At 48.2% G+C, this 14336-nt stretch overlaps 1 protein-coding gene across 2 annotated transcripts in view; it reads left to right on the top strand.

Moving 5' to 3' along the window:
• The first annotated feature begins 4227 nt into the window (after positions 1–4227).
• Positions 4228–14336, top strand: part of Larp4b (La ribonucleoprotein 4B) — a 60477-nt gene continuing 50368 nt past the window's right edge. The window contains exon 1 of one of the 2 annotated variants that reach the window (XM_048367444.1): positions 4228–4537. The gene's annotated coding sequence lies outside the window, so the exon portion shown is untranslated. The remainder of the gene's footprint in view (positions 4538–14336) is intronic. The other variant, XM_048367443.1, reaches the window with a different exon arrangement.

Here is a 14336-nt window from a genome sequence, read left to right as displayed (position 1 = left end):
CACCTCCGTGGAATTCGGAAGGGGAGAGGAAATATACAGATGGCAGGCCACGCTTCCCACCCAGGATGGTAGGCGAGAAGGAACCCCGCACCACGCATGACTTCCTTTCATCTCCGAGGCTCCGGGGCAGAGCCTGGATGAGCTGCTGGGGGGCTGGGGAAAGAAAACAGGAGGAAGTCAATGGTAAGAGAGGTCATAGTACAGACTGTGGAGAGCAGGCATGCGCTCTGGACATTGTCCTTCCCATCAGAGGAATTCCTTTCTCTCCTCTCTTCTCCTCTCCGTCTCCCTCTCTTTCTTTCTTTTCCTTCCTTCCTTCCCTCCCTCTCTTCCTTCCTCCCTCCTTTTTTCCTCCCTCCCTCCCTCCTTCCTTCCTTTCGTTCTTTGTCAGTCGTGAGGCTTGAACTCAGGGCCTGGGTGCTGTCCCTGAACTGTGTTCAAGGCTAGCACTCTACCACTTGAACCACAGCGCCACTCAGATTTTTGAGTGGTTATTTGGATGTAAGAGTCTCCTGGGTACTTTTCTGCCTGGGCTGGCTTCAAACCTCCATCCTCAACTCCCAGCCTCCTGAGTAGCTAGGATGACAGGTGTGAGCCCCCGCCCCCCCCCCCCACCCCGCACCTGGCTCCTTTCATTTCTTAAAGAAGATGAGAGTCCATGAATATTGAGTTCAAAACTGTGTCTACTTTTCCCGGTTTCTTTCTCTGCCCAAATCATCTAATTCCAAGCTGGCATTGGGTGACTTGTTCACGGTGAACATTTGATTTTTTTTTTTTAAATCGAGAAGCAATTAATTCGCACAGGAATATTGCACATAATTGGTTCCTGGGTAAACTTTTCCCCCCAATGCGTTTTAGCATTTATGAATCTTACTAGCACAAATTCTATGATAGTTGCAACATAGTGGTTTTTTTGAAAAAAATTATTTCTTCATTTATTAGCCAACAGTCTGCTATATAGAAGCACTTTTCCTTTTCCTTCCTCATCTTGACTTTCTTTTTTGACCTACCCATTTTCTTAGATTTCCCAGTATTGGTGTGAGCTCACGGCTCTTTTTAATTCAAAGTATTCTAATGTAACTATTCATTGTGAAACTTCCACTTTCTTTGACAACACCAACTCCTTACTGTGTTTCTCTTCTGCTTCCTTGTGTGGCACGGGGTACTCCACAGCCAGAGCCTAGATAGAACAGCATTTTCTTGCTTCATAACAAAATCTGGACTCAGTGAACAGGATAGGCTGGTCTGCTGCTTCCCACAGTTGTTCCTTCTGGGTAGAAGGCTTGTCTTTGAGTTAGATATCATTTTCTGCTTCCTTCTTAAGTAGGCTTAGAATCTCCCCTTGTAAGTTCTATACTTACTATTGTTGTTGTTGTTGGCTGTGGGACTTGAACTCAGGGCCTGGGCACCATCCTTGAGCTTTTTCACTCAAGGAGAGCACTTGACCACTTTGAGCCACAGAGCCACTTCTGATTTTTTTGAGTGGCTAATTGGAGGTAAGAGTCTCACAGACTTTTCTGCCCCAGCTGGCTTTGAAACATGATCCTCAGCTCTCAGCCTCCTGAGTAGCTAGGATTACAGGTGTGAGCTACTGGTGCCTGGCTATTTATTATTATTATTATTAATCTGTGTGTGTACCGGGGCCTGAACCTGGCGTAGATGCTGTCCGTTACATTTTCATTGAAGGCTGGTGTGCTATCACTTGACCTACAGCTCCACTTCCAGCTTTTTAGTGGTTAATTGGAGATAACAATCTCAGGGTCTTTTCCTGCCCCAGTTTGTTTTGAACCTCTATCCTCAGATCTCAGCCACCTGAGTAGAGAATATTACAGGCATGAACCACCAGTGCCTAGGTTTACTCTATTCCTGCGTTACTGCTGTCTCTTCCATGTGGTTCTTCTTTTTCAGCAATCTCTAAGGCAGAGTAAGTACTTAGTGAATATTTGCTTAATTAATGGGCAAACAAGTAGTTCTAAGTCATTAGAAATAAACTTTCAAACAATGATTCTAAGTAATAAATTTGCTAACATAAACTTCATTGATATACCAATGAGGAAAAAAGATTTATGCCAGAAGAATTTTTTTTTTTTTTTTACAAAAGGATAATGTTCTCAGATGTCAGTTAAAACCTAGGTCTTTGCTAAGGGAGTAACATCATTCATTCATTCATTGGGTAATACCTGCTACCATGTGTTATAAAGGTTGCTGAGCTGCCTTTGCCCCTAGAGAATTTATTCTTTGGTTGGGACAACAGCAGTGTCAGCTGAAATTCATGCTAAGAAGACCCAGGAGGGAAATTGGATTGTGGAAAGAGACTTGTATGGTTGATGTTTGACCTGTAAGAAAAGTGAGCAAGATTTGACCAGAGGCCAGGAAAGGATGCTTAAGTAGGGGAACCACCCTTTTAGGGCCTGGGGTGTTCAGAATCCCAAGTCCGGTGAGGGCACTGACTTTTTTTTTTAAAGTCAGTCATGAGGTCAGTCAGGGCCTGGGCACTGTCTCTGAGCTTTTCTGCCCAAGGCTCTATCACTTCAAGCCACAGCAGCGCCACTTCTGGTTTTCTGGTGGTTAATCGGACCTAAGAGTCTCATGGACTTTCCTGCCTGGACTGCCTTTGAACTGGAATCTTCAGATCTCAGCCTCCTGAGCAGTTACAGGTGTGAGCCACCAGCACCCCGCCCTTCCCTCCCGCCCCCCCCCTCCCTCTCTCTCTCTGAGTTCTGGGGTTGGAACCTAGGACCTCATACATGATAGGAAAACACTCCACCACTGAGCCATGTCCCCGGCTCCAGGCTCTTTGTGTGTGTGTGTGTGTGTGTGTGTGTGTGTGTGTAGACCTATCACATACAAACTGATTTGGCTCTCAGTAAAACGGTGCTTAAATTATGGAAGCGGAGACCAAGAAACTCATGTAATGTCTTAAACAATGTCTGGCATATGAATATGGTTGGGAGTAGGAAAGGGGACCCGGCTGAGGTCAGGCTAGGGCTGGTTTATGAAGGGGATTCTCTCCATGAAACCTAACTTGCGCTTGAATCCTTCGGGGAAATTAACAGGGTAATGAACAGGTGGGGAGGTTTTTTGTTGTTGTTCTTTTAAGGGATGCCTGCTGGCATTATTAATGATGGGCAGGAAGTGAGCCTGATGGCCTCGCTTGAAAGTTAGAAGTAATAGTAGGCTAAATGACTAGGGGCGGGGGGGGGAGTTTTAATCCCCCCCCCCCAAATATGCTTTGGGAGGAAATCCGTCTTCCACGACCATTTCTAGAAACACGGTGATGAATAAAATTACTTAGCTCACAAGACTTCAGCTACCCCGTGACAAGGCACCGCGAGCACGGACGGCAGGACGCGGCCCACCGGGTGGGCGTCCGGGGGCGTCCGGGGCGCCGCCGCCCCGGTGGAGCCCTGCCGGGGTCGGAGGAGCCGGCCGGAACAAACGAGCAGCACGACTGATTACGTCGTAAACCCGGGCGCCGAAGCCGCGAAAGCCTCCACCGGGGGCAACGTTCAAACTGGGCCCCGCGCACGCGACCGGCGGGGGCCGGAGTGCGGGGAAGCCACGCCCCGGGCGTGAAGGGCAGAGCCCTCGGCGGGGTGGAGGGGGGTGGGAGCCCGGCCGCGCCCACCTACCCCGGCGCGGCCGGGCCTGCGGGGCTCAGGGCCGGGCAGGCGGGGCGCGCGGGGGCCCCGGGGCGCGCGGGGATGGGGGCCGGGGAGGGAGGTGCGGCTTCAGGACGCCCGCGGCGGGGCGGGGGCCGCGGCCGAGCTCCCGGTCCGACCCCAGCGCAGGGCCCGGGCCCGGGTCGCGGGGCTGCGCGCGGTGAAAGGACGGCGAGGCGCCTCAGGAAAACCGCAGGAGGAGCCCGGGGCGCCGGCCGCTCTCCCAGCCGCGACCCGGGCGACGGCGCGGGGCGGGGGCGGGGCGTGCGTGGGCCGAGCGCGTGGGGCGGGGCGGGGCGGGGCCGGGAGGTGTGCGCGCCTCGGGGGGCCGGGCCGAGCGGCGTGCGCGCACGCGCCCCTCCCCGATGGCTGAGGACGGTGCGCGCCGAGAGGCCCCGGGAAGCGGGGGAGCCCCGCGGCCGCCGCCGCCATCCAATCGCGGCGCCGAGCTGCCGTGACGTGAGGTCCTCCGGGGCGCCGAGGGCCCGGCGGCCGGCCCGGCGGGTGAGGGCGCCGGGGAGCGGGGCGCGGGGGCGCGCGGGGGCGCGCGCGGGGCGGGACTTCCGCAGGGCCCCGGAAGTGAGGGCTGTGTGTTCTCATGCGAACGGGAAGGAGCGTTGGGGATCCGGAGTCTCGAGGTGGAGACAATTTCGGGCCCGAAAGGGGAAGAAGCCGCCGCCGCCGCCGCCGCCAGCCAGCCAGCCCGCCCGCCGCCGCTCTCCGTTCCTGCCCCCGGCCCGGCCCGGCCGTGCCGCCTCTTCCTGCCGTCTCCCTTCTCGGCCGTCCCCGCGTGTTGCGCGGTCGCCGGGTACCGGGGCTGCGGCGAGGAGCCCGCGGGCGGCCGGGCGGGCGGGCGGGGCGGGCGGCGCTGACAGGTGAGCCGGCCTTCCCCGGCCCCCGGGCCCCCCCGGCGGGGCGGCCGCCCTTCCCCGGTCCTTCCCCGGCCCCGCACCCGCCTGTCACCGGGCCGCCATCTTCCCGGAGGGACGCGGCCCGTGGCGGTCAGGGCCCGGCCCGGGGAGGACTGGGGGGGTCGGGGAGGACCGCGGCCGGGCGGCGGGTGGGGAGGAGCGCACGGGGCCGGGCCCCGAGGGGGACCCGCGCGGCTGGTCGGGGGTCCAGCCGGCTCAGGGGCCGGGCCGGGCCGAGCGAGGCCGGGCGGGGAGGACCCGGGGCCAGCCGGGGTCGGACGGGACCCGCAGGGCTGGGGCCGGGCGCGGGCGCGGGCGAGATCCGACGCGCCCGGGGCGGGGGGTGGGGGGGGCCCGGAGGCCTGGTCCCCGAGGCTTTTCCGGTGCGCCCCGGTAGCCGGGAGGGGCTGGGCCGGGGGCGCGGGCCGAGAGCGCCCCCGGGCCGGTCGGGCGCCGGGACCCGCAGTGCGGCGCCCGGCCTCGCCCCCCTGGGTCCCGGCGGAGCCCGGCTGTCGGCCGCGCTCCTCCTCCGGGAGGGCCCGGCGTTGGGGAATCGCATTCCTCCAGAACCAGGAAGTTGCGATCCTGTTGCTCGGGCGCGTTCGGAGCGCTCCCCTTTCCCGCTCGGACCCGACCGGGGCGGATCTGGAAGGAGTCAAATAAAGTCAACGTTCCGAAGGCGCTCGGTGTTTGTCGTGGGGTGGGAGCCGGGCAGGCACCTCTCACCCCCTGGTGTGCCGTGGTGTGCCGTCGGAATGTCCATTTCAGTTTTTCGGAATTCAGGACCTTGGGTCCGGGCAACTTTTAGTGGACGTGAGAGGTGGTTTTCTTCCCTACTTCTTGACAAAACAAAACGGTCCCGAATCTTCACTGACGTGAGCGATGAGAAACCGGAGATTTTTCTTGAAGTTTTACCTGCCTTCCAGTCGAGATCATCTCATCGAGGGCAAAATAACCCTGCCCCGTTCATAAGCGGGAAGCTTACAAGTTTTTCCGTAGTTGACTGATCAGAAGCATTTCACCCCCCCCCCCCCGACTGCAGTGCAGTCACTTTGTGAATGTAAACATTGGGTGTGAAGTTTGGGGCAGAAGTCACAGCAGTTTGGATGTTACAAGTAAATGTTCAAGTCGTCTTAACGCTTGAGTTTTTTCTTTTATGGTTTTTGCGATTCTCTTCAGTTAACTGTTTTAAATGCGCTTAAAATGTGTACTAAGTTGTCGTTTTTTTTTTCTTTTATGATGCTTACGATTCTCTTATTTTCAGTTAACTTTTAAAATGCGCCTAAACTCTGTGCTAAGTTGTAGTTTGCAGAGACCACAGGGCAGAGAAGAATGATGTTCACTTCTTTTGGCGGTCAGATTGTCTATCCAGTATGCAGTTTTCATACTTCCCCAACCTTGCTGGCGCTCCTCATTTACAGTCAGGGTAATTTACAGAAGTTGAAATGGTTGTGGCTTTCTCTCTAGTTTAATATACCGACAGGCAGTTTTGTAATCAAGCTATACAAGAAATAGCTTACGGTGGTTTGCTTGAGTTGTTAAAGTGAAATACTTTGTGAAAGCACGTATTCCGAGTTTATTATTTAAGCATAAATTTGATTTGTGTACTTTACACTGGTTAGAAATGAAATTTATCCTGTGTTTTCAGGTATTTAATGTGGCTTATTTACATAAATGAAAATGGCATGGCTTCTTAGTCATTAGAAATTATCGTCTTGGTGTTTCAGTTTCAAGTCAGGTAATAACTTCATAGGACTGGCATAATATGTAGAATTTAACTTTTTTTTTTTTTTTTGTCTATCGTGGGGCTTGAACTCTGGGCCTGGGAGCTGTCGCTGAGCTCTTCAGCTCAAAGTTAGCACTCTACCACTTGAGCCACAGCACCACTTCCTGTTTTTAGTATTCTACTGCCAACTTATTGTTGATCACATGTGTGAGGAGAGAAGACAGTTCTGAGGACAGGATGAAAATTTTGAGAAAAGAGTTATACTGTGTTGAGTAGGAGCCAGAGAAAAATAGATATTAATGTAGAAGTTCCCTATTAATCATCAGACCATGTTCTATAGAGGATTAGCTGAAAATTAGCCACAGTAAATTCAGGGAGAAATTAGATTTTATTTAGTGTTCATGGGCATTGATTTTGGTTTTTTTTCCCAGTCCTGGGGCTTGGACTCAGGGTCTGAGCACTGTCCCTGGCTTCTTTTTGCTCAAGGCTAGCACTCTACCTCTTGAGCCACAGCGCCACTTCCGGCTTTTTCTGTTTATGTGGTGCTGAGGAATCAAACCCAGGGTTTCTTGCATGCTAGGCAAGCATTCTACCACCAAGCCACATTCCCAGTCCACAGGCATTGATTTATTGGACTTACCGAGTTTAAAGTTTTTTCCATAAATAAGAACAAATTCTGACTTAATATCTAAGCATACTTTTCATAGTCACTTGTCTTTATAAAACAAATTTGCAAGAAATATTAAAACAATTTATAAATGCAAAACGCAGTTTTGGACATTGAGTTAATGGCAGTTACAATAGATGAAATTTTCAGGTAGCTGCGGCTATTCAGTTTTCAAATTTTTGTAGTGAAAGACTTGGTGTTATAAGAAGTTACTAATAAACTACTGTTAAAGCCGTCCTATTGGTATTCATACTTTCCAACAGAATATGAATTTGATTGTGACCTAGGCCTTCATGTTGTCTTGGAGATGATCTGTTGAGGATGGAAAAATGCTGTGTTACTGTATGCATGTTACTGTAGATTCCATTTGTTCTTTCAATTAAGGGCAAAAGTTTTAACTACACGTGCATTATGAAAGCAAAAGGTCTTTCAGAATGTTTTCACATTTGAGGAAGACTCAAGTTTATAAATTCAAGAAAAATTGGTGTATTTTTGTAATTTCTCCTACTGAATAAGCATCAAAACAGCCTTTTTCTAGTGTGGTAGAAGAAGACAGGAAACTGAAGTTTTGTATGTGGGAAATGCAAGGTTAAAAATGGACACCAGGGGCTGGGAATATGGCCCAGTGGTAGAGTGCTTGCCTAGCATGCACGAAGCCCTGGGTCCAATTCCTCAGCACCACATACACAGAAAAAGCTGGAAGTGGTGCTGTGGCTCAAGTGTAGAGTGCTAGCCTTGAGTGAAAAGAAGCCAGGGACAGTGCTCAGGCCCTGAGTCCAAGCTCCAGGACCAGCCAGAAAAAAAAAAAAGGATATCAGTGCAGGGTTTGCTTCTACTTCTTTTGAAACTTTTTTCATGTAAAGTGTTCTCCTTTTTCTCTTGGAGTTAATTTTAGAGTACACAGTAAATGAGGCCATACTTTCAGAAAGGGTAAAATTCACCATACCTGAGTTTAGTTCAACTTAAATGTTCTACTCTTAGTTGTTACAATTGTTATTATCTTTGGAGTTACTGTAGCTCTGAAGTTGCATTAGACAATGAATTTGCTGGACATTTGGGGCCTGACTCAAGGAATACAGTGGGCCCTGAGTTCAATCCTAGTAACACATACACACACACACACAGACACACACACACACACACCATACAAAGAAGAGAAGAATATGACATTAGGACATACAGTTGTAAGATTGGAAGTCGTTAGGATCTCTTACAAAGAGAAATAAAATAAATTCCACTTGGAAAAATTTCCCCCTGTAATGTGCTGTATTTACCCATGTCTTCCTTAGGAACAGGGAAAATTATTAGTTGTGTTTTCTTCCTTTGTCTTCCTTTACCATTTTTCTCCCATACCTTTTGTGTCTTGGAGCCTTTATAGACTCTTTGCCATTTTTCTGTGGAAGCTGACATGACCTCTATTTTAATCAAGAAGGATCTACAGTGATGCTGCTGATTTTACATTTTTGTAAATCTTGTTCTTTCTTTCAGCCCAGCTAGTGTGACCTGGGTTGTAGGAGTACATTTTGCTATTCAACACCAAGTCGAAAGTGTGCTACTTAATTTTTTAAACGTAATTTAATACTTGATATATGATTAGTTTTCACTGAAATTTTGTTTTACAAATTCTGGTCTATGTAAGCTTCATCTTAAAACTGATAAATTGTTTGCTTGATCAAAATACTCTTTAATTGGCACACATTGTTTTAGTTGATTTAATTTAGTTTAAGAGATTTCTTTAAAAGTATATTCTTGCCAGTTGCTGGTGGCTCATACCAGTAATTCTAGCTACTGCTGAAATCTGAGGATTGTAGTTCAAAGCCAGCCCAGGCAGGAAAGACCATGAGACTCTTACCTCCAGTTAATCACCGGGAAACTGGACGTGGAGCTGTAGCTCAAAGTGGTACAGTGTTAGCCTTGAGCAGGAGCACTTGGACAGAGCCCAGGCCCTTATAGTTCAGGACCCACAGCCAGCCCCCAAAAAGTTATGTTCTTTCTGAGTGCGTGGCCCTCTTTTTGAAAGTCATGAGGACTAAGCTCCCAGACTTGCCCTGTGTGACCTGCCTGTCTTCGTCTGCGCTACCTGTCAGGCTGGATCACTGCTCTCCTCTCGTCCTTGCCTGCCTGCCTGCCGACCTCCCTTCCAACCTCCCTTCCAAACCATGCTGCTGGAGATGCTGCTGGGCCCAGCTCCTGGTAGCTCCTTACCCTGTAATGGAATACTCCCTCTCTTAAAAACTCTCAGCTTTTGCTTAGCACTTTCACTTGTCTATAAGGAGTTTTTCAGCAGCCATTGCCTTAATTTCAGAGTTTAGGCTAGAAGTGCTCCTTCCACAGCACCCTTAAATGTACATTTGCCTTATTTAGCATGCAATTAATTAATGGGAGCTGCTGTGGGAAAGACTTATGGTTATAACCTTTACTGCTATACTATAGACGTTTAGTAAAATTTATTCAAGTAGAACAATGCATAAAAGCTTGCCTAAACATACTTCCGACCTCAGTTTTAGAGAAATTGCTTGCTGATCATGTATTTGCATGTGTGTATAAAAACATGTGAAAAACACTTGAAAAGTACATTGGAAAGTTTCTTCTAGTGTATCAAAATTAATATTTGCAAAGTTTTAACTGACTTCATACCTTCATCTATGAAGTAACTTAGGTACAGTGACAGTGATTTAACTGTAGGAGCTCTAGATTTTACTGTTTTCTGTACCATTTAAAAATACATATATGCCCCTTTTAGGCCCTGGAATCCTAGCTACTTGGGAGGCTGGGACTGGGAGGATTGTCATTTGAGGCTGGCTGGACAGAAAAGTTCTTAATACCTGTTCTTGACGGGGTGTGCACGTGGTGATATGTACCTGTTACCCCAGGTAGAGCTGGTAATTTAACGTGCCAGATGGCATCCAGGAAAGCAAGACTGTATTAAAAGTAGCCAGTGGGCCCTAGTGGCCCATGCCTGCTGTTTTAGCTCCTTAGGAGGCTGAGATCTGACGATTGTAGTTTGAAGCCATTCACTGTCTCCATTTAATGAACAAAAAGCTGGAAGTGGAGCTGTAGCTCATGTGGTAAAGAGCTGGGAGAGAGAGAAAAGCTAAAGGAGAGTACGGGGTCTGTTCAAGCCCCAGTAACGGCAACCCTCTCCCACCCCCCCTCCCCCCGCCCCAGCAAAACACAAAGGAAAAAGCAGAAAGGGGGCTAGAGGTGTGGATTAGTGTTGAGCCTGCTTAGTAAAGCTTGAGGCCCTGAATTGAAGGCCTTTTTGCCTCCCACCAAAAGATGTATTCAATAGTGTTTTGATTGCTATAAAATTCCCTTACATCCAGGTGTGGTGGCTGGTGCTTGTAAATACCTGGTTAGGAGGCTGATCTCTGGAGGACTGCTTTTCCAGGACAACCTGGGTAAAAAATTGGTAAGTCCTCATCTTAGCCAGTAAAATGCTTGGGGCAATGATGTGAACCTGTTATCCCAACTTCATGGGAAGAGAGGATCACAGTCCAGCCTGGTCCCTGCAAAAAAGTAAGACCATATTCAAAAAATAACAGGAAGGACTGGAGCCATGACTTAAAGTCATATAGACCAACATTTGGATGCTGATAGCTCTTAATTCCATGTTTCCTCAGATAGTCACTTTACAGCTGTCACATTTATTATTACATAGCCTGCCCCAGGGCCCATCTGCCTCCCTCTCTGCTTTGTTTTTCTTCATAGTACTTGGGACATTATTTAATGTGCTGTATGAGTTACTTAACTGTGATCTGTCTTATACTTGGCTCTGTAGAGAACAGGGGAGTTTGTGGGTTGCCTTCACTGATATGCAGGCCACAAGGACAGTATCTGGCACATAGTATACACTCACCAAGTTTGTTTATGTCTTTCTGTGCTGTTGGCAGTTGAACCTAGAACCTCAAACATGTTAGGCAAGTACTCTGTCACTCAGCTAGGAATTGCTCCAGCCCCCTTAATAGTTGGTTTAGTAAACTCCAAGGTACTAATGATGAACAAAAGAAATTCATTGTCCTCTTTTTTGGAGCTTGCAGTGCATTGAGGCAGGCAGAGAACCATAAAATATAAAAGCGCAGTGTACAGAGCAGGCTGTATATGTAGACCTGAAGGGATGGGATCAGGGAGACTCCCCTAGGTGGTGCTGTGACAACCGGGGGACGCAAAGAACCCTCTCAGCAAAGAAAGCCACCTGGGCTGTGACTGAGGTGGGAAGGAGCCGAGTTTCCCAGAGACTAATGCAGACATGGAGTAAAGAGGGAAGTAGCTAGAAGTAAATGGGGGGCAGGATGCCAGAGGGCCGAGGATGCCCCATGTAGGTTGAGAGTTTGCTTCTTTATCCTGAAAAACAGTGGGAAGCACTTGGTGAGCTTTAAATGGGAGAATTGCACGCTCCGATCATTGTGCTTTGTGGGAAGTGACGTATAAGAAGTAGGAATGGGGGGCTGGGGATATAGCCTAGTGGCAAGAGTGCCTGCCTCGGATACACGAGGCCCTAGGTTCGATTCCCCAGCACCACATACACAGAAAAAACGGCCAGAAGCGGCGCTGTGGCTCAAGTGGCAGAGTGCTATCCTTGAGCAGAAGAAGCCAGGGACAGTGCTCAGGCCCCGAGTCCAAGGCCCAGGACTGGCCAAAAAAAAAAAAGAAGTAGGAATGGGTACACCGGTGGATAGTACTTGGCAGCCAGGTAGACAGCCTTCTTCTGGTTTATACTTCATTGTAGTTGAAAAGGGAGCAGGTCTAGTCTAATAAGATAGCTTTGCTTAGAACTCCTTCAGTTTGTATTGTACGATTTGTTAGTCTTAAACACTACGCTTGTTTTAAAATACTTAAACATAGCTTTTAAAATGTCTTAACTCTAGCATTTGTCAGTTGCTTAAAATGTGTCATTTCAATTTTTATCAAAGCAAGCTAATAGATGCTTTTTTAAAGGAACATCTCTGAAAAATGGGAATATTTTAATCACATTTTAAAAAGATTGTTTTTATTGTTAGTGCTCAAAATATCTTGTGGCCAGTTTCATATAAATTCACAAATTACCTCAGTGATATTTTTCTTTTGGGTAGGAGATGCAGAATCTTGCTATATGTATAGCCCAGGCCAGCCTTGTACTCAGAATCCTCCTACTTCTCCTCCTAAGGGCTAAGGTGTGCACTACCACACCCATCTCTTTGAACATGTTAAACATTCTTCCTTTAAAAAAAAAAAAAAAGAAGAAATACCAAGTACTAGTGGACCTTACCTGTAATCCTAGCTATTCTGGCTGTGATCTAAGAATCAGATCAAGGTTCAGAGTCAGCCTAGGCAGCCCGGAAGTATAACTATGGCTCAAGTGGTAGAGTTCCAGTCTTAAATGAAAAAACGAAGGGACAGGGCCTCTTACTGTAGTTTAGCTTTTTTTTTTTTTTTGGATGGGTACATGGAAATAAGAATCTCACAGACTTTTCTGCCCAGGCTGGCTTTGATTCTCCATCCTCAGGTCTTACCTCCGAAGTAGTTAAATTTACAGGCTTACCCACCAGCACTGGGCTCTTCATACTTTTTGGAAACAATGTACTTTGGCAACGCAGCATACCAGACTTCAGTCTCATAAGCTAACAGTGGATTACCTTTCCAAAGGAAACAACAGCGGAGTTTAAACCTGTGTTTGGGTATATAATCAATTACCTTAACCACTTGGCTATGACTTACATGACTTTTTTTTTTTTTTTTTTCTCTTTTGGCCAGTCCTGGGGCTTGGACTCAGGGCCTGAGCACTGTCCCTAGCTTCTTTGTGCTCAAGGCTAGCACTCTACTACTTGAGCCACAGCGCCACTTCTGGCCATTTTCTATATATGTGGTGCTGGGGAATTGAACCCAGGGCTTCATGTATATGAGGCAGGCACTCTTGCCACTAGGCCATATCCCCAGCCCCGACTTACATGACTTTTGTTTGTTTGTTTTTTTTGGCCAGTCCTGGGCCTTGAACTCAGGGCCTGAGCACTGTCCCTGGCTTCCTTTTGCTCAAGGCTAGCACTCTGCCACTTGAGCCACAGCGCCACTTCTGGCCATTTTCTGTATATGTGGTGCTGGGGAATTGAACCGAGGGCCTCATGTATACGAGGCAAGCTCTCTTGCCACTAGGCCGTATCCCCAGCCCGACTTACATGACTTTTAAAAGTAGGCTTGAGGGCTGGGAATATGGCCTAGTGGCAAGAGTGCTTGCCTTGTATACATGAAGCCCTGGGTTCAATTCCCCAGCACCACATATATAGAAAATGGCCAGAAGTGGCGCTGTGGCTCAAGTAGTAGAGTGCTAGCCTTGAGCACAAAGAAGCCAGGGACAGTGCTCAGGCCCTGAGTTCAAGCCCAGGTTTGGCAACAACAAAAAAAAGTAGGCTTGAACCTTTGGGGAAAGTTATATTTATTCAGAAAGAAAAAGGCATTCATTTTCTTTTGTGTTTTGGGGAAGTAAACTGAATTGATACATTAGTTGTGGGGCGTTTTTTTGTTTGTTTGTTTTTGTTTTTTTTGCCTGTCCTAGGGCTTGAACTCTGGGCTTGGGCACTGTCCCTGAGCACCTTTTTGCTCAAGGCTAGCACACCACCACTTGCCACAGCTCCACTTCCAGCTTTTTCTGGTGGTTAATTGGAGAGAGTCTCAGGGCCTTTCCTGCCTGGGTTGGCTGACACAGCCCTCAGATCTCAGCCTCCTGAGTGGCTAGGAGCACAGGTGTGAGCCACGGGTGCCCAGCTGTTGTCTTTTAGTGAACTTCTTGAGAGCTACTTTTGTGGATGTGTGATATCAAAGGCTTGAACAAAACCATCTGGCATGATTTTTAAGTTCTGTCTACCTTGATTAATGTCTGTACCTTGGTGATACTTGTTATCAGCTAGAATGCTAAAGGGCAACCAGCCCTTTAGCAGGTCACGTGTTGCCAGTACAAATGAGTAACTGGTGAATCAGCAGTATTTTTTTCTTCAGACCTTAACTATCTAGTAAGGGAAGGGAGGGCCAGGAGGGAGACTGGAGGGTGAAATGCATGTTTCTGTGAACACATGTACCCTGCAGTTTTCCACAGCTATTTTGTATACATTGATAAACTTAATCTGTTCCACTGAAGTTATCCTTTAGGGCTGGTTTGGTGCAGTAAACTAAGCACAAGTAGAAAATAGGATTGCCAAAAAACCCATGCAGAAACATTCAAGCTCATAAAAATTTCAGTCTCCCAATTTTCACTCTCTGTGACCTGTTTTGAGTAAATTTGTTTCCTGCCGAGTGAGTGCCCTGGGATTCAAAATGACTTAAGTTTTAGTATGTTTCAGTGAAGCCTACAGAGAGTCTTGCAAATTGTTTCTTTCAATGTTCCATGTGTTTGTTTTATA

This window comes from Perognathus longimembris, chromosome 18 (genome assembly GCF_023159225.1).
Source record: "Perognathus longimembris pacificus isolate PPM17 chromosome 18, ASM2315922v1, whole genome shotgun sequence".
NCBI classification, from domain to species: Eukaryota; Metazoa; Chordata; class Mammalia; order Rodentia; family Heteromyidae; genus Perognathus; species Perognathus longimembris.
Note: the sequence above shows the minus strand (reverse complement) of the source record. Positions and strands in the feature narration are given on the sequence as shown.